The sequence below is a fragment of the Tamandua tetradactyla genome, chromosome 3 (assembly GCF_023851605.1).
Source record: "Tamandua tetradactyla isolate mTamTet1 chromosome 3, mTamTet1.pri, whole genome shotgun sequence".
Taxonomy (NCBI): domain Eukaryota; kingdom Metazoa; phylum Chordata; class Mammalia; order Pilosa; family Myrmecophagidae; genus Tamandua; species Tamandua tetradactyla.
Window position 1 is genome coordinate 131,768,158 of NC_135329.1, and position 23,695 is coordinate 131,791,852.

Genomic DNA, 23,695 nt, shown 5'->3' on the forward strand with positions numbered 1-23,695 from the left:
TAATGAAATATTGAGTGCCAGGACTCTTCCAGTGAATGGATGAAGTACTATGTCATTCTCTGATATGCTAGGTGCCACACAAAGCATATTATATCCCAAGAGTTTAATATAATTTGGAAGTATATATGGATTAATGTGTATAAAGAACATACTGACAGCCAAATATTGAACTGATTTTAAAAGTAAATATTTATTTAAAATATATAACAACATAATTTGCATATCAAAAAAGATTTTTCCAGACAATACTGATATTAAAAACAATGATATGCATGTATGTATGTATCCATCTATCTATCTATATCTATATATAGATATAGATATATTTTTTTTCACAGGAAGGCATCAGGAATCAAACCCAGGTCTCTGGCATGGTAGGCGAGAACTCTTCCTGCTGAGCCACCGTGGCTCACCCTGTATCTATATTCTTTGACAAGGAAAATTTGCATTTCATATTTTATTAAATGAAAAATTCAGACAAATAGCACTATCTCATTTTTACACAAGATTTACAGAGATAGAAAATGTTATGGGGGAGAGAATCTGTAAGAATATACTTCCAGAAGTTAACATTGTTATTTTTGAGTAGTGGAATGATAACCGATTTTTGTTTTCTTCTATATTTCTTCTGTAATTCTGATTTTTTTTTTAATGAAGATGTATTACTTTCAGGAATGAGAAAATGCAGTATGACTATTTATAGAAACAACCAGTGCTACCCCTTTGTATTAAACAGAGACCTTTTTCTCTATTTTAACATCACTGACTTTCTCCCCCAGAAGGATGTGCTTCTTGGGTGTTTGGGATGCTGCATTTCATCACAGACTCTGCAGGCTTCCCAGGGGACACCGATTATAACCCCAGAGTTTCTAGAGTCCCACAGATAACCCCTCATCATCACACCAGCCACTGACACCGTGGTTCAATGTACAGCCAGGATTATACCTTGAACAATGGCCATATCTGAAGTCTACCCAAAGTTCTCGGGTATCAGCCAATTCCAGTCTTGACACTTTTTCCTTAGTAGCCCAGAACTGTCTAATTACAAGTTAATTTGGAAATGAGATTACCCTTAACATCTTTCCCTGGCATCTTGTCAAAATAAAAAAGACAATGGAGCTTCTTTCTAAGCAGTTTTTGTTTCATTCTGGGTTTCCTTAACATTTTCGAGTCCTTCTAAATTTTTCAAGTATAGAAGATAGTAAAAGGGGCAAAATCTGTATTTTTACTGAATAAATTACTTTTTCTTTTTTTTTCCCTTTTTCTTTTCCGATGCCATTCACATTTCAATCCGGGAGAAAAGAGAATGAATGAATTCACCGGTTCTATATTCCTTTTTATTTATTCATAGAACTTCTCCTTGTCTACATAGCTTGATGATTGGGTGTATTTTAAAATAAGCTTTTTAATTAGTGATTTCAGAAAACTTTTCAATGTGCTTCTAGAATTATGTCTTAGTCACTTAATTTCTATTTCACCCTGAATACCTGGACATTTTAATTTATCTGTGACAAACTATTTTCACGTGTTTGCAATAAAATGTTTTTGGTCAGCTTTTTAAAAACCATTTTAAGCTCTTTTACAGCCAAGTTTTTCTAATCAGTGCTTGAATTTTATCTAAATGAGTGTCTTTGGCTTCATCCCACTTGCTAAAATATTGGACTTAATTGTGCTGATTACATAAAGGATCACTCCTGAATACCTAACTAAACCAGTTCCTGTATACTACGTAAACACTGTGCCACATGGAGCTTTTCTACTTAGTTAGAATTAGTCATTTGTCTCATCCATAAATGTCATCTCTGCATTTCATCCTGAATTAGGTAGTCTGACACCTAACAAATAGGTGATTGAAGTTTTGGGTTTTTTTTTTTTAAGTTTTATTTCTTACCTTATCTAATTTCTCAACTTCTCCAGTTTCATCAGGAAACCCTGGTCGGGTGATTTTTTTTCTATTTTTTAATACTTTCAATTTGCTTATGCTGGCAGAGATTTCATAGAGAATAAAAACTCTTGATGCCATTTATAATGATATTTTCCTTCACACAAAAAAAGGTACAATTCCCTGAACTCTAGCCTAGATAAACAAGTTGTTATCTGTCTTTCTCCAATTATGTTAAGGCCACTTATTTAACAGTATCCCCTCCCCACATCCCACTAAGAATTCCATTTCATCCAGTTAATTTCTGCATTTTAAAATTTTCACCTGACTTTTCTTCCATTTCCCAGGAATGTCAAACACTATCCAATGATAAAATGGACAACATTTTCCTCAAATAAATCATTGACTCCCCTTCAATGACTTTGTATCAAAATCCCTCCAATAACTCTAGGATTATATATACTTTTGTTAACTTGTGGTTTCTTTTTAATTTAGAAAATATTCTGCTACCTTCTATTTGCTTTAGTATTTTAAAACCAGTTTTCTGAGACATTTGGATTTAATGGGATAGAAAGGGAGAAAAGTAGATTTTGTACGTCTTCCCATTTCCTATCAATTTTTAAAATGTGTATCTCTTTCTGATTTCTAGTCCATTACTGAAATGTATCAGACATGTAATCTTTTGTCTTGCAAACTGGGTCCTGGGAAAAATTCACTTGGGACTTTGGTCTGAGAAGTCAAGGTTCTTTCCCTCACCAAGTAACTTTGGGCAAGTCTTGTCACCTCTCTAAGCCTCGGTTTCCTTGTATGTAAAATAAAATGTTCAATGTCTGAAAAAAAAAGGGAGAAAAAAACCAGCTTTCTGGTAGTGCACCTTCCTAATTTATCCCCATGTTCCCCAAGGTTCCTGTTTATCAACTTCTATGTGCCAGTCATCTTTGAGATATTATATCTTATCCTCATAATAGTGTTGTGAAAAACTGTTGTTATTCCAGTCATACAGATGAGGAAACTGAGGCTTGGAGAGTTTAATTAACTTGTTCAGGCATGTTCAGCTAGTATGTGAAGGAGATGGGATTCAGAGTCATGTCTTTCTGAGATCAGAGCAACTTCTTTCTTTTCGCCCTGATACCGTCCACAAATCTAATATTCCCATCCATGAACCCATGACTAGCCATCTTACCTGGTTCATGAAACACTGCTCATATATTACCAAGGACCCATAACATCCTTCCAGCAGTACTAACCTACGCAAGATTAGACAGAGGCGGGACTAGTTATGTCAGTTTCTCTGAAATCCTTATTGTTTGACATTCTCTTCAGGCCCTTAAAGTACCTCTCAAATACATTATTTTTCTCTTCCAAGAACTTAATTTCTTTTCTAAAGTCTTCTGTGGTTCCTCAAGCTAACACTGCTTTTCCCTGCTTTCTAAACAAAGCGGGTTATTGATTTATTACTTTTTCAGTGTGGCAGAAAATCAATAAAGGAGAAAGCAGTTTGTCAGATGATCCACAGAATACAGAACAATTATTTTCTTGAGGAAATGAGCACCAGGGTTTCCTGTTTGAGAATTATGGGTGATACCACCTACCCAGCCCTTCTTTTGTTCCGAGGAGAAAAAGCTGGTTTGATGATTACTCACATCAGATTTCCAGCTTTGCCATTCCCTTGGGCAATAGCTTATTTTTTGGCATTTGAGAAGATTACTCCTCCAGGGTTTAACTACAATTAGAGGAACAGGTTGGAGGAAACGTCAAATTTTTTCTAGGTGGGGGTACAAAATTGTTTATGTGGAGGAAGGGAGCTAGGTGAAAAAAATAAAATAAAAAGTTATTAATATCCAGAATACATCTTACAGAAACACAGAGCTAATAACTTACATTTGGTGTTCCTTCTATTTTTGTTATTTGGCTCTTGACAAGCAATTTTATTTACCACTTTCCAAATTAATCACAAAATCAAACTGCTGCTTGGCATGTCCAATCTCTCCCCAAATCATCTTGGCAGCCTCTAGCTGACAGTTCTGACATGTGCAGATAGCCCAAGCCTGGGAAATGCCAAAGTGCGTAATGGTAGTTATTGTCATCTTCTTTCCTGACCCAGGGGTTACTGTTATCATATCCACTGAAGAACAAATCACTACTGCCTCGATCACCTAAGCTTTTCTTGGGGCCTGTGATGGTTTGAAGCTGCATGTACTCTAGAAAAGCATGTTAAGGTTAATCCATTTCCATGGGTGTGGATTCATTTTAAGTAGGCTCTTCTGGTAACTAGGATAACTAAATTGAGATGGACCCACCTCATTCAGGGTGGGTCTTAATCCTCTTACAGGAGTCCTTTATAAGAGGATGAAATTCAGAGAGAAAAGACATAGAAAGTGACAGAGAAAGCCACAGAACAGAGAGGAAGCCACTGTAGCCAGAAGCTGGAAGCAACAAAATCCAGAAGGAAAGGGAGAGACCAGCAGATGCCACCATATGTCTTGCCATCTGACAAAGCAGCCCAAGATCACCAGAAGCCTGTCTTTAGGTCGAAGGTATCATTTTGATGATGCCTAGATTTGGACATTTTCACAACCTCAGAACTTTAAGCTTGTAAGTTAATAAATCCTCATTGTAAAAGCCAGCCTATTTTATGATATCTGCATTTCAGCAGCTTTAGCAAACTAAAACAGGGCCCCTTCAGCCTTTTGGGCTTCTTGTGTTTTGAAGAAGTAGCTCTTAAGAAATCGGTATCCTTTAAGGCATTTTTGACAATGGAACTCTTTTAAACATACCAAAATTGACATCAAATTCATTAATTATGCAGCTTAAAATTTTATTCAGTCACAGATTGCGTATCTACTTACTCTTCAAAGGTGTAAAAATGTCTACTTCTACAGTCTGGGGTCCTGGCATGTAGCTTATATTTCATGCTTATTTTTTTTGAAGTATTTCACTTTTCTATGTTGTTTTTAAATCAGCACACCACACTAAATTCTCTTTGAACCAAAGGAGGGAATTTATTTATTTATTTATTTATTTGTTTATTAGAAAGTCTGGAAAGGGCCCTCAATCAGGAATTAAGATTTGCCATTAATTAATTAATTAGCAAGATCTGCAAGAAGTCATTTAAATTTCCTTGGGACCAATCTCGGGTTTAGTATGAAATGATCTCTAAGTTTCTGACATTGGCATAATTAGAACTGCCAAATAAAGAAAAAGGTTAAAAATAGAGGGAATGTCTCACCTACAGCAGAACTGAATGTGGTCAATGGGCACTCAATCTCCATTCCCACTTCCTTCTAGTATGCCTTCTGTACTGCAGAGCCTGCAAAGCCAAAAATTACATTCCTCAGGCCCTTGCAGCTAGGTCCTGGATGAAAATGAAAGTTCCACCAATCAAAAGTACATGCATGAGGGGTGCAAAGGTAGTTCAGTGGTAGAAATCTCACCTGCCAATGAAGGAGATGTGGGTTCGATTCCTGGTCCATGCACTCCCTCCCCTCCCCCCCCAAAAATACAAACAAGTGAAACAAACAAACAAAAATTCAACAAATGGTGCTGCCATAACAGGATACTCACATGGAAAAAGAATGAGATGTGACCCCATAATACAGCATACCAAAAAAAAAAAGTACATGCATGAGAGATTTTGAAGGTGAAAATGAAGCAGAGGTCATCTTCATGTCTTTTGCTTTTTGAGCTACTGTGGTAAACAGTGTGTTGGAAATGTAAATGTTCCATCTTCAACTTCATGGGGGCAAAAGGTAGTTGCACAACTGGTAGATGCCAATGCAGTCTTCTATGCCTGATTATCACATTCCATTGAGGGTGTCCAGAAGATTTGCAGTAACAGTGCTTTGGCTTCCCAAGTCTGGCTTCCTTATTCCCTATTTTATATTTTGTGCTAGTTAGTGCAAAGCCTTGGGAGGTTCATATCTGTCATGTTTTGGAAATCATTGCTGATGTCCTGCTAGAACCTGCTCTTGGATCCCTTCTAATAGTTTTGTGAGCATCTAGTTTCCTGTATTAAATCCCTTTTTACTTAAAACACCCACATGCTTTTAATACCTTTCATCCAGCCCTAGATATCTTTTAGAGCTCTATTTTCTTCTTCATTGTTTCTTGCTTTGTTTTCTTCCTCCAAGTATATTTTGTTTATATGATTGCAAACCTGGTTGAAAAATGAAAACATAATCAAATCAGTCCTGTGGGGCGGGCCGCGGTGGCTCAGCGGGCAAGAGTGCTTGCCTGCCGTGCCGGAGGACCCCGGTTCGATTCCCGGCCCCAGCCCATGTAAAAAACAAACAAACAAACAAAATATAATAAAACAAGAAAATGTTTAAAAATGTTTCCCTTTCTTCCTCCCTTCCTTCCTTCTCTGTCTTTCCTTCCTTTCCTCCCTCTCTCAAAAAAAAAAAAAAAAAAAAAAAAAAATCAGTCCTGTGGTAGCTTGTTTTGACACCCATTCCAACTCAATCTTTTTTTACTTACAAATCAAACCAAATGCTCTTCCAAGTTTTTTCAGCACTCAGTGTGATTACCTCTTGATGCTCTTTTGTACCACAGCATGGATGGCCACAGAATCTTCTTTGGAAAATGTATATACTGTTCCTTTCTATATTTCTTTGTCTCTGGCTGTACCTGCTATTTTGAGTTTAGTCTTTTCCCTTTAAGTTTATTAATATATATCTATGGTCCTGAAAAATATTACTTATTATATTTTTTACTTTTTATTCTGAAATAATGATAGAGTCACAGGAAGTTGCAAAAATAGTACCAAGAGCTTCCATGTACCCAATATTTTTAACTAACACTTATTTCCATAAAAAAAAATTTAGTTACTAACCTTCTCTAACATTTCAAGCACACATTATACCACATTATTTTCCTCCTCAAAAATGTGAGGAAGCTCTACTTTGCTTATTAGTGCAATAGTAAAGTGCAATCTCTGTATTTAATCTTGTTTCCACCATTTTTCCTATCTAGCCCTGTCCCTTTCCAATCTCATCTTCTTCTACACCCCAAACCTGCAGGCATGTCCTGGCAATGACTTGAAAAACCTAAGCTCTCACTCACCTCTAAGCCTTTGTTTGTGAAATGTTCTTTCTTTCCCTTCCCTCCTTTACTTGGTCAGCTTCCACTTCTCCTTCAAGATTTGATTCTGAATTACCTTCTCTAGAAGGCATTTTCTGACTCCCCCAACCCTTGATGCAATTCCTGAGCTCCAGCTGGTGTATAGATCTCCAACCACGGGCTCCCATAATATCCTTGGCATACCACATTTATCATACTATCTTCTAGTTATCTCCCCCTCAAACTGTGTTTCTCAAGAGGAGAAATTGTGCCTTTCATCTCTATTAATAGCTCTGGCATTGGTCATGATACACAGCACAGGCTCATGAACCTTTGAATTGTTGAATTTAATTACAGATTTCTCCAGGATGAATTTTGCTCCTGTATGTCTCTGTTTGGGTACCAGCCCTCTACTGTTTCTTTACTTTGAACCACAGTCAAAAATAGTTCCCCACTATTGTGGCCCATCAATCACTGGGAGACCCAGGAGAGTTTGTGACTGGATCCCAACAAACACATGAACTTAATTGGAGAAAAAAACTGAGCACTCATGCCCTGTTCTCTTGGATCAGGGATGATGACTTTATTTATGGTATACATGAAATACTAAAGCCTTGGAGTAAAAATACAAAATTCCTACTTCACCACCCACTTGTGCTACCTTATCCAAGTTGCCTATACCTTGCAGAATTCATTTTTTTCATCAATAAAATGTGGATACAAATAACTACCTTAAATTACAAAATCCCTTTAAGGATCCAAATGAAGTGAGACAAGTGACGTCACCAAGAATGGTGGACTCAGGAACTTAGCTCCAAGGATCTGTTCCTCCACTGAAGCAACAATTAAGCTGGAAAAAACATTAGAATAAAAATTTTTGGAACTCTGGAATCTAATTAAAAACTTACAAACCCCAGGGGAATCCTTAAAGAAGAAAGAGGCTGCTAAATTTAAGGGAGGGTATAGTGTGGCATTTTTTACCTATAGCCATTCACCAGCTCAGTAGCAGTTGTGGAAACAGCAGCTGGCTTTCTAAGTACACCTTGCTGATTTCAGAAAGGAAAATATGGATGTCATTCCCAAAATTTGTGCTTGTATATTTTGACCTTTGTGGCAGTGTTCTGAGGGATTGGCTCAGGGGCTTGCCTTTGTTTAACCACCATAGCTCCTTGGAATTCTCTCAAGGCTGGAGTGGCTTCCTGGAAAGCATTTAAAGGCATATCCTACTTGCAAGCACCCGAGTCAAGGTACAACAGAGAAGACAAGCAGCAAACAAACCAAAAAATATAGGAAGAAAGAGCCTGGAGAAGGAGACAAATGGAGAATAAGGGCTTTAAAAACTCTCATTTATATGGGGAAATCCAGAAGCCATGTGAATGCCCAGGGCTATCTGAATGTTCATAAAAGAGTTGTAAAGATCCTAAGTTGTACCTCTAGCAGATCTTTTAGTTCCATGTAAACAGGAAGTAAAGGTTAACACACAATTGTAAGAACCCTGGAAAAGTATTAAAAATGTTCCAAATCAGAACCCATGTGCAAAGACCAGAAGAGTATTTCTTTTCTTTCCTTTTAAAGAAAAGCTGTTTGCCAATCACTAGCTCACTGCTAAGAAACAGAATAGAGGTTTCAGTAACCATATATGACAAAGAATATGGTCTTTAAGAAAAGTTAAGAAAGTCACTAAACAAGCAACTACAAGCAATCACCACAAATCCTGAAGAATAGGAAAAATCATATTTCCGGAGTTAATGCATTGTAATATTCAGAATATCCAGTTTTCAACAAAAAGCTACAAGGCAGACAAAGAAACAATAGAAGATGGCCCATTCATGGGGGAAAAAGAAATTAACACAAACTGTCCTTGTGAAGAACAGACATTGGGTTTATTAGACAAAAACTTCAAATCCACCATCTTAAATATGTTCAAAGAGCTAAAAGAAATCATGGACAAAGAACTAAAGGAAACCAGGAAAATGAAGTCACACAAAATTGAGCATATCAATAAATGGATAGAAATTATGAAAAGAAAGCAAATAGAACTCTTGGAGTTGAAAAGTTCAATAAGTGAGATGAAAAATTCACTAGAGGAGTTCAATAACAGATTTGAGGAAAGAAGAAGAAAGAATTTCTGAACTTGAAGATAGATCAATTGAAACAAGTCAGACTGAGGAGCAGGAATAGAAAATAATGAATAAAAATGAACAGAGCCTAAAGACTATGGAGCACACCATCAAACATAACAACATATGCATTATGGGAATTCCAGAAAGAGAGGAGAAAGAGAAGCAGTAAGAATTAATTTTGAAGAAGTAATGGCCACAAACTTTTTCAAATTTGATCAAAGATATGAATTTACATAGCCAAGAATCTCAACAAAATCCAAGTAGGACAAACTGAAAAAGATCCACACCAAGAAACATAATCAAATTGTTGAATGCCAATTCACAAAGAGATAAGCAACTGTTATAAGGGAACTTCAATAAGATTAACAGCTGATTTCTCATCAGAAACTATGGAGGCCACTCTCTCTAAGCCAACTCAGCAAGCGAACTCACCACTGTCACCCCTATGCAGGACATGACTCCCAGGGGTGTAAAGCACCCTGGCAACATGGAACAGGACTCCTGGGATAAACCAGGACCCAGCATCATGGGATTGAGAAAACTTTATTGACCAAAAGGGGAAGAGAAATGAGACAAAATAAAATTATAGTGGCTGAGAGATTTCAAAAAGAGATGAGAGTTTGTCCTGGAGGTTATTCTTATGCATTATACAGATATTCCTTTTAAGTTCATGGTTCATTGGAGTGGCTAGAGGGAAGTACCTGAAGCTGTTTTAACTGTGTTCCAGCAGTCTTGATTCTTGAAGATGATTGTATAATAACATAGCTTTTAAAATTCACTATGTGATTGTGAAAATTTTGTGTCTGATGCTCCTTTTATCCAGTGTATGGACAGATGAGTAAAAAAATAAGGAAAAAAATAGGTAAATAATAGGTGGATAAAGATTTTTTAAAATTGAGTAGATTGAAATACTAGTAGTCAATGAGAGGGAGGAGTAAGGGGTAAGGAATGTAGGAGTTTTTTCTTTTTTCTTTTTTTTTTTCTGGAGTGATACAAATGTTTTAAAAATAATCATGGTGATTAATACACAACTATGTGATGATACCGTGAGCCACTGATTGTATACTGGGATGGACTTATGTGTGTGAAGATTTCTCAATAAAAATATTAAAAAAAAGAGACCATGGAGGCTAGAAGGAAGTGGGATAATATATGTAATGTTCTAAAGGGAAAGAAACTGTCAGCCAGGAATTTTATATCCAGAAAAACTGTCTTTCAAAAAATGAGGATCAGATTAAGACATTCTCAAATACACAAAAGCTCAGGTAGTTCACTGCTAGCAGACCTGCCCTAAGAAATATTAAAGGGTATTCTTCAGGCTTAAATGAAAGCCATATGAAGAAGTAAAGAACACCAGTAAAGGTAACTACATAAGTAAACATAAAATTCAGTATTATTTTATGTTTGATTTGTAACTCCTCTTTTTTCCCTAAATGACTTAAGAGACAAATGCATAAAACAATAGTTATAACTCTATGTTGATGGACACAATGTATAAAGATGTAAATTATAATAACAACATAAGAGAGGTGGAAGGAACTATATAGGAGTAGAGGTTTCTATGTTATTGAGGCTAAGAAGCTACATTGTTATGAATTTAGAATGTCAGTTATAATCATCAGGGTAACCATTAATAAAATAACTAAAAATATAAGCAGATGAGGGAATTAAAACAAGACACTAGAAAAAATCAGTGAAACACAAAAGTAGGCAGTAATGGAGGAATTGAGGAATGGAAAGATATGACTTATAGAAAACCAACAGCAGTAGGCAGAACTAAGTCCTTCCTTATCAACAATCACTTTAATGTAACTAGATTAAGTGTCCGATTAAAAGACAGAGATTAGCAGAATGGATGTTTTAAAAAGTGATCTAACTATAAGTTATCTACAAGAGACCCACTTTAGATCTAAAGACACTAACAGCTTGAAAGTGAAAGGATGGAAAAGATATTCCAAGCAAATAATAACTTAAAAAAGAGCTGGAGTGGCTATACCAATATCAAGCAAAATAGATTTGAAATAAAAATTTGTTACAAGATACAAAGAAGGGAGAAAATATTTGTAAACTTATCTAATAATGGTGTAGTGTCTACAATATATAAAGAAGTCTTACAAACCAACAACAAAAAGACAAACAACTCAATTTAAAAATAGGCAAGGACTTGAATAGACATTTCTCCAAAGAAGATATTCAAAGCACATGGAAAGATGCTTAACATCACTAATCATTAGGGAAATGCAAATAAAAACCATAATGAAAAGCCACTTCACACCCACTAGGATGGTTATAATTTTAAAAATAGGAAAACAACACTGTTGGCAACGATGTGGAGAAACTGGAACCCTGGCACATTGCTGGTGGGAGTGTAAAATGATGCAGCCACTGTGAAAAACAATTTGGTGGTTTCTTAAAAAGTTAAACAAAATATCACCATATAATCTAGCAGTTTTACTCCTATTTATACACCCAAAAGAATTAAAAATAGGTATTCAAACAAAATCTTGTACATGAATGTTCATACAGCACTATTTACAATAGCCAAAAGTGGAAACAGTCCAAATGTCTGCCAAAACATGAATAGAAAAACCAATTGGGGTATATCCATATAATGGAATATTTTAGGCTATAAAAGAATGAAGTGTCAATACCTGCTACAACATGGATGAACTTTGAAATCATTACGCTGAGTGAAAGAAGTCAGACATAAAAGTCCACATATCTAATGATTACACTTATATGAATATCTAAAATAGGCAAATCCATAGAGACAGAAGGCAGATTAGTGGTTGCCAGGAGCTGTGAAGAGGGGGAAATGGGGAGTGATTGCATAATGGGTGTAAAGTTTCTTTTTGAGTTGATGAACATATTCTGGAACTAGATAGTGGTGATGGTTGCTCAACACTGAGGATGTCCTAAATGTCACTGGCTTTTATATTTTAAAATGGTAAATTTTATGTTACGTATATTTCATCACAATAGTTTTTAAAAGAATGGAATAATGTCATCACATACACTGTGTTTTTAAATTTTTAAATATTATGGGCCTCAAATCTATTTTGGAATAAGCCAAAAGACAAATCAGTAAAGAAAAATTTTATCATGCAATAGAAACGTGAATTGTTATTGCATCTCCATCTTCATCACACTCACTGAAGCAGCCACATTGAGAATTATTCTTGGAAATAGTTATATTCTAACGAGTTTCTGTCTTTCATACAGAAACAGCCACGGCATCTGGTTAATCCTAATATCCTGGCACCTGATCTACGACTCCATTGTCAGGAAATGGTATGTTCGTCCCATGATGAAAGCTGCTTAACCTCCTGCCCAGAATTGACAATATTTTTTAAATCCCCATGAAATGTTTCCTTCTAGATAAACAAACTAAGTGAAATTCTACCTAGTTTGAGATGAGAGTAAAAAATCTTTAAAGAATAGAGTTGTTTGATTTTTATATCAGGGGAATGTTTTTGTTGTTGGTATCGTTGTTGTTTTTAAATATGGAACGCGTCACGTATTTGCGTGTCATCCTTGCGCAGGGACCATGCTAATCTTCTCTGTATCATTCCAATTTTAGTATATGTGCTGCCGAAGCGAGCATGGAATGGTGTTTTTGTACTTTCTTAATGAGCTACACTTTGAAAAACTTTTCTCACACTGAAATATTTTATAACCTACACTTTATGGACCCTACCTATATGATAAAGTTGACTTTAACCTGTCCCTTCATAATAAAAACACAGAGTCATCCAAGATGGACTACCTTTCTTCAGCATGGTCAGTAACTTTTTTTCTTTCCTATTAATAGCTAGCCCATATGATAGTAAAATGATAAATAATGGCAATAATTAAGGGGTTAATTTAGGCTCCTTTCATATTTGCATGCTATGAAAAAAGTTGAATCCAGATTATTTAAAGTGATTCCCATTTCAGAAACCATCATTCCAGCCGGAAAGTCTAAGACAAAGCTCCAAGCTTTGAAAGTCCTGGGAATCTTGGAAAGCTTCATAAAATGGAAAAGGGGGAAACCACTTCTATAAAGTAGAAAAAATATTGTCTCTTACCCTCAAATACCAAAGAATATGACAGAGGAAAGCATAATCATAACCAGAGGTCTAGACATGGACCTTCCCTGAATAACAGCAGCTAGAAATTGGCAAAGAATATTCAGAAGGAAGGCAAACTTTAATTTCCAGCTTTGCCTGAATCTATACAGTAATAAACTGGTGACAGCAATAGCTCAAATTATGGAAATGTGACTTGTTGAGGCTTAACTAAGCCTAAGTTTAGACTCAAATATAAACTCTGAACAATTACTGACTGCAAAATTAATGTTAAATTCTGATGCAAATTGGCATGGAGGAGGGAAGAACAATTGTGAACTAAAAAGACCAAAAAAGGTGAAAGATTTTTCTTAGCTAATTGAAGAGAGATTGCAAGTTAATATCAAAACTGCATCATATATTATGTTTCCATTAAATGTTGATGAATCTCCACAATTGGTAGATGAGGAAGACTTTTCCAAACTAATCCAAACTGTCTCATCTCTGACCTTCTCTCCTAGCTTCCCACCTCAGCCAGTTGCAGCCACACTATTGCAAAACATGCCTTTGCTTAGACCATACCCTTAGAAAATCCCTACTCTTTCTTCATGACCCAGTTTGTTTGTCACCTCTTCTGAAAGCCTTATTTCATTCCCTAGACATCCTTCTTCACAGGATCTCAGAGCTTTGTTCATTTCTCTGTTAAAACACTTACACTAAATTGCAATTCCTTGGAGTTCTTGTCTTTTCTGATACCATGTGTATTAGTTAGGGTTCTCTAGAAAAACAAAATCAACAGGGAAGACTCGCAAATGTAAAATTTATAAAAGTGTCACCCGTGACTGTGGGAACACAGAGTCCAAAATCCACAGGTCAGGCTGTGAAGCCGACGATTCCGATGGAGGGTCTGGACGAACTCCACAGGAGAGGCTCACCAGCCAAGACAGGAAGAGCCTGTCTGTTCTGAATCCTCCTTAAAAGGCTTCCAATGATCAGATTAAGCATTACTCATTGCAGAAGACATTCCTGTTTGGCTGATTACAAATGTAATCAGCTGTGGATGTAGCTGACATGATCATGATTTAGTTCTATGAAATGTCCTCATCGCAACAGACAAGCCAGAACTTGCCCAACCAGACAAACAGGTACCACCACTTGGCCAAGTTGACACATGAATCTAACCATGACACCATGTCTTTTATGTCTTTGTGTTCCTTAGACTTAGCAAACTGTCCAGTTGTCCATGTACCTCCAAGTTCCTACTTCCCACACAAGATCCAAAATTGTAATCCTCTTTGAGGCACAACTTCAGGGACCAATGATAAAATTTTAGTTTTAGGTTCTTTACATTCTTGTTAACTGTGGTTATGAAGGACATGCTCATTGCCTGCACAGGCCCAAATGTACAGGCCTGTAGTCTTTGCTACCAGTGCATTTATAATATATCACAGGAGACCAAAAGGTAGACGAGGGAGTCTAAAAGCATGTTTACTTATGTTGTGCTCTATTCAGAGATGGCGGAAGAAAGGTAAAGTAACTGGAAGAACTAAAATAGATGTGTTAATGTTCTTTAGCAGACATTTTCGTGAAGATGTATGATTAGGGTTTATAGAGAAGGGAGAAATTAAAGATCTGATTAATTTGTTGTAAGTTGCTTTCTTTTTAAAATAGCTTATATACATCATGCTCCACTGTCACAGTCTGTTGTTTCTGAAGCATGGTGACATCCATTTGCTGTTCTTCTCAACCCTGCAATCTGCTTGGGAAGGCTGGTATCACAGGGCGATCGGAACCTCTGCCTTTCAGGTCATCCAACCCATGGGGCTCACTGACTGAGGCTGAGCTCAGCGGGCACGGAGAAAGACTAGTGTTTACTGCACCTCCACCCTCCCTGCACAGAGTTCTAGTAGAGGCTGCTTTCCATGGCAGCCCTTCTTCCCTGGGCTCAGCTCTCATCAGAACCACAACTGTGTTCCTGGCTGTGGTGGTTTGAATCTGTATGTACCCCATAAAAAACATGTTCTTAAGTATAATCCATTCCTGTGAGTGTGAACCATTGGAAGTAGACCTTTTGATAAGGGTGCCCACTTAATCTTTTGATCAAGACGTAGCCCACCTCAATCAGGATGGTTCTTAATCCTCTTACTACAGACCTTTGTAAGTGGAGTGAAATTCAGAAAGAAAGCCACAGATGTAAGAAGCTGAAATTCAGTGGAACTTGGAAGAGAATGGAGAGGCCAGGGTAAACCACCCTGTGCACTACCACGTGACAGAGAAGCCAAGGACCAGGGGTCCCCTGCAGCCAGTCCCAGAATACCAGTCTTTGGAAAGAAAGCATTGCCTTGATGACATCTTGATTTGTGCTTTCTTTTAGCCTCAAAAGTGTTAGCAAATAAATTCCTATTGTTTAATCCTACCCATTTACTTGAGTGGTCTAGGAACCAAAAAACACCAGTTGAGTGTGCTTCCTGCTTCCTGGAAGGACTGATACAGTCCTCACCTGCCCATAACTGAAAAAAATATGTGCATGAAACAAATGCTACTTGGGTTTTCTATTTCTTGCTCTAGTGTGTCTCCCAGGGAACTCCAATACTACAATGTGTAATATTGAGAGGAGGTTGTAGGGTTTAAGAAGGGCAATGTCTAGGAATTTCAGTTGCAAGCCCACTGAATTTTGCCCATTTCAGAAGAATTACAAGCTTCAGTGGAATAGGCCATCCCTCCTGGTGATTATTTTGAACACTGATAATTAGACTTCATCAAGGGCACATGTCTCCTTACTCTTTTAATAGACCTCCTCAGAGAAAAGCTGTGCAACTGTGGCTTACTTCCATTCAATTCAATAAACCTATTTTAAGTATCTCCAATGGTTCATTAGTGTAAAAAAAAAAAGTGAATATCTGGGGAAACTTGTTTGGCCATGTGTTATCTGTGTAAGATTTTTCTTGTGTCTTGTTTAAAAACACTCTGGATTCTTTTGAGATTATCATTGATGTATAACCACGTTTTCAAAAACAGTCCTTAATCCTTGCCAATAAAATAGTCCACCTGATCGCTGCCTATTTTAAAAACAGCTTGAGTTTCTTCTTTAAGTGCACCATCTCATCCCCCCACCCCCAAACAAATACACTTTCTAGTTGTTGAATGCGCATAGCAGATCCCTCGGGCTTGTAAGTGATGCTGTCTCTCGCTTAGAGAAGGGCAGATTCTTTTGGGAGCTAAAGGCAATGAATGACAAAAATTGTTTTTCAGATGTTTGGGGTTTACTGAAACGCAGGCTGTGCACTGACAGGTAGCACCACTGTGCATTTTTAAGCTTTCCTTATGTTACCGTATATTTGCCTAAAACACTGCCTTATGTTACTTTGCCTTTGTGTTTACCTACCTTTCTATGCCACATTCCCAAGACTCACAACAGACTCTTTAAATCCTATTTAAAAAATAGCCACCAACAAAGAAAGATTGAAAAAAAAAAGCCCTCAGGCAACTCATTCAGGTAGGAGCAAAGAATTTAATTTGAGACTCAGCAGTAATGAGGCTTAAGGGAATTCCGAACATGGCCTGGTACTGCATGCTTGAGAATTCCTTTGCACAAAAGTCCTTCTCATTGCATTAAAATAAACTATTTGGGATATAAAATGATATCTACAATGTCAATTTACACAGGGCCATAAACCCTGGTGTTATTGAGGTGAGTAGCTATTCTCAGCTCTAAGCTGAAACCTGATTTTTCTGGAGGTCGATGGCTTTGAGTCAGCAGGGATTCTACTGGTCTCTGTAACAAGCAGGAGGATCATTGCCCTCCACCTGCCTCAGAGGGTCAGAATATTTCCTTAGCCCTTTCTCTGTCTGGAGCCCACGGCTAACAGAACCATTAGTGTAGCATGAAGGAAGGAAAAAGGCACCACTTTGGGGACATCTTAGAAGTCAGGAGCACATCTTAGAAGTCAAAGTGAGCCCACCAACGCTAGCTCCAAATAAGGAGAATCCTTCCCCCACTATTAGAATGGCCAAACCTGAATGCAGCCTAAAGGAATTTATTTTCAGCCTCTACTTGTGTATCTAGGAGTTGAAATCTCTAATAAAGGATGTGATCAAAATGAATTTGAATTCACTTTACTGACTTATGAAGGCCTCCCACATTGCCATGGCAAGAAGCTTGTGGGTTTACAATCATGAAGACTACAGGAGACATATCATTGCTTTCAACCATCTTATATTATAAATTAATAGAGCAGTTACTGAGCTTATAAAACTATATTAACAGAGTACTATACCAGGTATCTAGGTGGGGGATTACAGATAAAAGACAAAATATGGTTCCTGACCTCAAGTTTGCCTGGCTGACAAAAGCAATCATAATCAGAGGATATGGCTGAGAGGAATAAGTAAATTTGACACCCAAAATACAAAATAAACCCTACATGTTGACTCCACTGGGGCTATGGTAGACAACTATGTTAACAACAAGAATAGGATTGAGAACGTCCAAATCCTCTAATAGTTTGCTAGTAGTATAGCTTGTGTCTTTCAGGCAAAACTTATCTTTAAGAGAATTATACCCCAGCATTCCTACCAAGCCACACTTTTAGTCCTCTTCTTCATTGGGAAGAATCTAACCTTGCTTGCATGAAGAGTTTAGATAAATGTCTTAAATTAAACCTTAAGACAGATATGCTTTGCAGCTTATATATTTTTTTATTTTACTTTTCTCAGAACCCATGTCTGTAAAACCTGATCCAAGTTCAGCCAACACTAAGGAAATACTTTTCAAAGTGTGTTTCTAGAGCCTCCTGCATAAAAATCAAATGTTTGTTAAAATTCGTTTTGTTTTTGCTGCACTGCCCCGAAGACCCACTAAACTAGAATGTCTGGTAGAAAAGCCCAAGAGCCTTTAATTCTAATAAGTATCCCAGATCAAATGTCTCCACCATCAAAAGTTTGAAGTTCATTGGTTTAAAGTCTGTGTGGATTTTCTGAGCAACTTCCTAGCCCTATGCTTGCCAATGAAATCTATTAAGAATCATTCCTTCTCATTGCACAGTTCTTTATATTGCTGGAATTCTTTGTCCTGGGTCCATGAATTTCTACAGAATCTCTGGATGGGTTTCATGCTTAAAGGCCCCTGAACATACATGCACAATGATGTGCATGTGTATGCTCTCTTCTGGAGTAAGAACCCATAGATATCTTCAGATTATCAAAGAGGCCCCAGTAGCATGACCTAGGGAGAAGCTGTACAAAAAAAAAAGAGGAGGGCCTGGTAAAGGAGACCAGGGTAGGCTGGGAGGGAGGGGGGCAGAATAGGAAGAAGGTCAGGAGATTGTAAATTCCTGGAAGCCATGGGAGGAAACTGCTCAAAGAGGAAACTGCTGCTGAAAGGTCTAGAAGAGACTGTCCGGTACTGGAGCCTCAGGCTGCATGTGGCCACTGAGCGCTTGAACTGTGACTAGTCCAAGTGGAGATGTGCTATGAATATAAAATGCAGATTTTGAAGACTTAGTACCAAAAAAAGAATGTAAAATAGCTCATTAATAATTTTTCGAATGATTGCATATTAAAATGATAATACTTTGGATATATTGGGCTGAATAAAATATAATATTAAAACTTCAAAAAAAATGTTTATAGAGCCTGAGTCTTTGACATCAATAAACTGATAGGAGAAAAAAAGCGTGAATCTTGTCTGTTTTTAGAATTCTCATAATGTAAAAAACAAATACTGTTAACAATTGAAGCCATATTTATGCTGTCTTTCCCTTTCATTTGAATGCATCCTAACTAATGTACTTTGTATATTACATTTCCATTAAAATGAGATTTTCATGTTGTTAAAAAATGGTGCTAGAATAGTTTTATGGGCAAGTTGTGAAATGCTCTTGGGAAAGGGAACTGATTTTATGTAACCTCTGGGTCCCTACTGCTGAATTTAGGTTTCCGTCTGAAGTCAATGCATGTCTGGATACTAAGCAACAGAACTGTTGAACTAAGAAATAAAAAGAATCAAGATTTATTGAACATCCTGAATGACTGCTGTATACTGAACACCTTCTGTCTATCCCATTCATTCCCCACAATGCTTTAGACTGGAAAGTAATTTTATTTCCATCTAGATTTCTAATAACAATAATAATAAAGATTGACATTCAGTGAACACTTACTATCTGCCAAGTACTGCTCTAAGCACATCACATATAGTAGCTCATTTAATTCTTGCAACACCTCTGTAGAGTGGGTTCTACTATTATCCCCATTTTACAGATGAGGAAACTGAGATTTTTCATGAAGCCCCCTTACCTCATCTTTAATAATAATGATTATGATGATGATGATGATGATAGCTAAATTTTATTGAACTCATTATGTGCCATGCACTTTTCTAAGCATTCATTTTTCGGAAGAGGAATCTGAGGCACAAAGAAGTTTATGTACCTTGCCCAAAGACATCCAGCTAGCAGGAGGCAGAATTAGGATTCACATCCTAATCTGACTGGAGAGCCCACCCCCAGCCATGCTCTCTACTGCCATAAATTTTACTTTGCTGGATGATTGTTGATTCGGTGAGGTCTAAGCTGCTAGCCTCTTCCCTCCTTTGAGAGCTCCATTTGTATCACAGGCTTCAAGGAGTGCCCTCCAAATTGCCACACGTGATTGATGGCTGCCTTGTACCACATAGTGGGTCCTGGACAGTGTGCCAGACCACCCTCTGCTCTGTCCCAATCCCCGGCCCACACAAGGTCACCTCGGCTTCTCAGGGGTGTCAGAACCCGCAGATGCCTTTCATGATCACAGACACAATAGCACCCGACAGCCCTGCTTGCTGGCCGGAGAACTGAGCAGTATCACATTTCAAATACTGCCTTCGCGTAATGTTCTGAGACCATTCAGAGCCCGGTTACAAAAACATAGTCACGACTCTCTACGGGGCTGGCGCTGTTGATTTTGTTAGGTGAGCCCACTAGAGGAATATAAAATGCAAGAGCAAGAGTGGCAAAAAGAAAAAAAAAACAATAGATGGATATATAGGGTCAAACGAAAGTCACAGAGAAGCAGAGGAAAATCCAGGCTGCAGCGTTTGGCTCAGTTTAAACCCCAGGGTTTAAAAGCCTAAAGGATTAGTCAATTTCTACTCATTTCAGTTTCTTCCCAATTGTAAAATGTTTACTTACACAGTGGCTTTTCCTTCAGTGTGTGTGTGTGTGTGTCTAAACTATGACTCTTTTAAAAATCTGACAGCTGCCTGTGTCCCCTGTTCTGCACACATATCAGAAACGTTTTGTGTTCAAAGCACACAACATTTGTATGGTTAGCTATCTATTTATGCGGGGCTTCTAATGTTATGCAAGACTTTTTCCTTCCTTTATTCACCACCGACTGTGCTGATTCAACATTTTATAGACGCATAAATTTTCCTTTAGAAGCTGTGCCGAGAACGTGTACCCCCCTGGGCCAGTTTCTTATTGAAATCAGATGATGTAGAATACATCGTTTCACATTTCAGTGATAGGCTGCCCCCTAGTGAAATTTTTCAGCCACACATTCAGCCTTCAAATTTATTGTCACAAGTACTGCAGTGGTTTCTTGACACAAAGGAGAAATGTCCTTCAGTCTTGCGGAGGATGTGACAGCGCTGTATAATTTAACCATCAATCACAAATTGCTTTGCTTTCAACGTCCTCACCCTATTTTCGGTATATGTCAGCGTTCTACACATTTTTCTTTGATAATTCAAGTTTTTTCAATTTAAATATATGCACACAAAATATATTCTTTGCCAAGACAATAAAAAATCTTCATAGTACTAAGTGAGAGATGCTGCTGACCAGTGCCCTTTCTTTTGTTGTTTCAATGATATGTATGCATTTTTTCATTTCCGCTATGTTATTTGACAATTGTGGCATTTTTTTTTCTTATCTACACAAAATAAGCCATTTTTGCTTATAGGCAGTAATTGTATCGGCCTTTTAAATACTTAAGTGTACAATGCCTCTATTTTCAATTGAATTTTAAGATCCGTTCTCATGCAGGTCTATAAGACAATTAATATGAAGCATTTTGCATAATGCTTTTCATGGTAAGCCTTAAAAATAACCATTGCTACTATTATCATAGAATTTATTTTGGACAAAAATTACTTTAAATGCTAAGCAAGAACACGTTTGGTTTGCCATTTATTTCTCCATTGCTGTACAGAGGTGAAATTGTTTTCATGACACAGTTGAACATCTCTCCATAAAATCAGCATTTAATAATTTGAAAACATTGGCAAATTTTTCCTTCTTTCCTATTTTATTTCTCCATCCCCACCCCACTCATCCACTTAACATCAGTCAAAAGGATAGCTTGCTACCTGAATTAACCTCTTCAAAGTCATAAGACAAAGGTGAAAAATCAATAACTGAACAATTGTAACATCTAGGTGTTTGGAAACTAACTCCTCTCAGCTTTTCTGCAATCTAATTTTGAGCAGATGCCATCCAAGATTAGAATCAAAAGTGCTCTTCGTTTTATTTTGATGGTTCTTTCATGGATTCAAGCTCTCTAGAATGAAAGCTTGGTTATTTTCCCCTACTATGGATGCTAATGGATATATTCCATTTCGTAGATTTCTGAGAACTGATTTGTGGGAAACTCACGCTCTGATGCAGGCATAGTGTGCTCACTTTACAGGTAATGAGACCTGGCTCAGAGAAGTTGGGGCACTTTCCCAAGGATACACAGCTTATTGATGGCCATCAAAATTCAGACCTTAGCCAATTGAGGCCAAGCTCCATGCCCTTTCTCATCAGGGTTGATCCATAGCCTATCCTTTGCTGTTTTTCATTAAATCTTAGAGACATAGACCATCTTGCCCAAATTTTAAGGAAAAAAAATTACATCAAGAAAGAATTAAAAAGCCAGAAAGTACAAATGAACATCATCATCTTTCTACTAAGTCTGTTCAGTTGAGAATTCCCTAGGGGATTGAGGACGGTTAGTACCTCTCTCTTCAGAGATTCTCCCCAAGGTTGTACCCTTTTCTCCCAGCCATGAATAAGTTATGAAGGTAAAATTTCTGAACTTACACAGAGACGTTTTCATAATGTAGAAGAAGGGAATTTCAGACAGATACTGCTAAGAGCAGATGGTATTATCTGAAACAACAAACAAACTGCCCCCTGTGGGATTACTGTATCATGGGAGCTCAAAAAAACTGCTCAAACAATATCCATAAACTGTGATTCAGAACTAGGTTTGAAATCTCATGGCTGAGGAACTATTGGCAATATTCTTTTGTTCAGTTATTAAACTGGTTGAGGAATTTTCAGGGTTTTTTTGTCGGGGAGGGGATTTGGAAGGGGGTGGCACATTACCACACTCAGGATGAACAACGAAAAACAATTCTTGCTTCTGGAAGCTTCTGAATCATACTAGCATGCTAGAGAATTTAATCTGTCTCTTTTTTAACCATGGCAAATGATCTGCAGTTAATTTTCTTTTGAAAATTCTGAATTCACTTACAATAAGAAGATGCTTGTGGTCAATTAAGTATATATATACTTTACACATGGGCAGGCACCAGGAAACAAACCCGGGTCTCCAGCATGGCAGGCAGAGAACTCTGCCACTGAGCCACCATGGCCTGCCCTCAATTAAACATATTTTGAGCAAATTTATTCACTTGTTCTCCCTAGGAAGAATATACTTCCCTTCCCCATTGTTACTGAACTTGACCATGTGTTTACTTTGGCCAAAGAAACATGGGTAGAACTAACAGTATGCCAGTACCAAACCTATGCCTTAAGAGGTATCACGTGTCAATGCTCACCCCTCTTGTCCTCCTACATTTTGCCTCAACTAGCTACTGGTTTAAAAAAGTAAGTAGAATAATTCTGTATCCAATACACAGTTTTAAGCCAAGCCCAACTGAACCTACTTAGATTACCAAAGCTCCAGCAGACCAGCAGACAAAGAGAGATACATGCGTATTATTGCATGCCACTGTATTTTGGGGTGATTTATTATAAAGAATTATTATGGCCATAGTTGGTCAACACAAAGCGTAATAACAGAGTAAAATGTGCATCTTAGTGTACTCTACATTGCATATCTAATACATTTACCTCTCTAGTATCAAGAAATCAGGTTGGTTACCTAGAGCAAAGAAGAATGGGAAAAAAGTAAAGTTGGTCCCTGACTTACCAAAAGAGGTGCCCCATAGTCTGTGCATGAAAGCCTGCACATTTTTTCATAGGAAAGACTCTCCCTAAGAGCCTACTTACTACCTTTCTGACCAGTTTAATTATCTAATTCCCCAGGCAGGGAGAAATTGCGAGAAAGACACTTGCTGATAACAAAGGAAAAGGTAACAGAGTCAGTGAGGGAGGAGACAGAAAAACCATGAAAAGTTAACATAAGAGTTTGAACCATAGAAATCTAGGATAATTTAATACGAAAGCAATATATCTTAATGTGTCCGTTTCCCAAGGGGTAGCAAATAGAATAGGGAAGTTTATGATCAATTCAAAATAATTGTTTTAAGAATGGCTTAAAACAATGGTTCTTACTGTTTGTTGAATCATGGTCCTTTCTGAGAAACTTGTAAA

The 23,695-nt window shown here is 37.4% G+C and overlaps 1 long non-coding RNA gene and 1 other non-coding gene across 2 annotated transcripts in view; both read right to left on the minus strand.

Annotated features, from left to right (window-relative positions):
• LOC143677675 (uncharacterized) overlaps positions 1 to 23,695 on the minus strand; it is a 215,482-nt gene that overhangs the window by 33,399 nt on the left and 158,388 nt on the right. The window contains exons 4-6 of the long non-coding RNA XR_013172788.1: positions 7,672 to 7,790; positions 5,936 to 6,038; positions 5,112 to 5,192 (exon numbers count right to left, since the gene is read on the minus strand). This is a non-coding gene — a long non-coding RNA (uncharacterized LOC143677675). The remainder of the gene's footprint in view (positions 1 to 5,111; positions 5,193 to 5,935; positions 6,039 to 7,671; positions 7,791 to 23,695) is intronic.
• Positions 12,561 to 12,667, minus strand: LOC143678411 (U6 spliceosomal RNA). Its single transcript, XR_013173222.1, has one exon. It is a non-coding gene; the product is annotated as a U6 spliceosomal RNA (small nuclear RNA).